Source organism: Oncorhynchus nerka, linkage group LG15 (genome assembly GCF_034236695.1).
Source record: "Oncorhynchus nerka isolate Pitt River linkage group LG15, Oner_Uvic_2.0, whole genome shotgun sequence".
NCBI classification, from domain to species: Eukaryota; Metazoa; Chordata; class Actinopteri; order Salmoniformes; family Salmonidae; genus Oncorhynchus; species Oncorhynchus nerka.
In genome coordinates this window covers 19,911,465-19,912,250 of record NC_088410.1, presented here as the reverse complement: position 1 = coordinate 19,912,250, position 786 = coordinate 19,911,465, and the positions used below count along the sequence as shown (strand labels likewise).

At 43.0% G+C, this 786-nt stretch overlaps 1 pseudogene; it reads left to right on the top strand.

Moving 5' to 3' along the window:
• Window positions 1-442: 442 nt before the first annotated feature.
• Window positions 443-532, top strand: LOC135560750 (U6 spliceosomal RNA; annotated as a pseudogene).
• The last annotated feature ends 254 nt before the right edge of the window (window positions 533-786 follow it).

Below are 786 nucleotides of genomic sequence, written 5' to 3'. Positions count from 1 at the left end.
CACATTTTCACGTAAGGTACACGATTTTAAAATCCCCATGTTAGGGTATTTTTGACGTAGGCTTCACAACATTTCCTGCTACGTTTATGCGTGAGGACCTTTAGTGAATGCAGCCCCAGAGCGTGTCGGGTTTCAGTGAGTGGGTGGGGTTTTGTGCGAGGGCTTTTGTTACGTCATTATGTTCTACCCTATCAACGTCCTAGACGGGACAGTGTACTCGCATATCACCCAGCATACGTTGCAACTCTGAAGCAGAGGTTAGAAGATTACAACACACAAGGTAGCCATTATTATCCCTACCAGTTTCATGTCTATACAATATCCTGTGGGAACCTCCTATGGGTAGTTTTTGAGCCTCTGAAGGTCTGTTTGACCGCAACCAGGATCCGAAACGTCAGGAGGGTTGTGCTCTATATATGAGGGCCTCTCCTATGTCTGTATTGTGCTCGCTTCGGCAGCACATATACTAAAATTGGAACGATACAGAGAAGATTAGCATGGCCCCTTGGGCAAAGATATTGCCCATTCTTCTCTGTGGAAGGAGTTGGCAGGGATGTATCAACAATGCATATTAAGTAGCCATGTGCTTTGAGCACCAGGTCTAAACAGGAAGACAGACACAGAAGCCCAGTCTAGGAGTTTTAATGATGAACCAGAGTATACATTGGGAAACATGATGAAATGCAAGATAATTATTGCAATGTAAATCCAATAAACATTAAATAAATGTAAGCAATCTCTATAGTGAAATGTGGACAGAAATGTTTGCAAAAGGTAAGCTAGTCT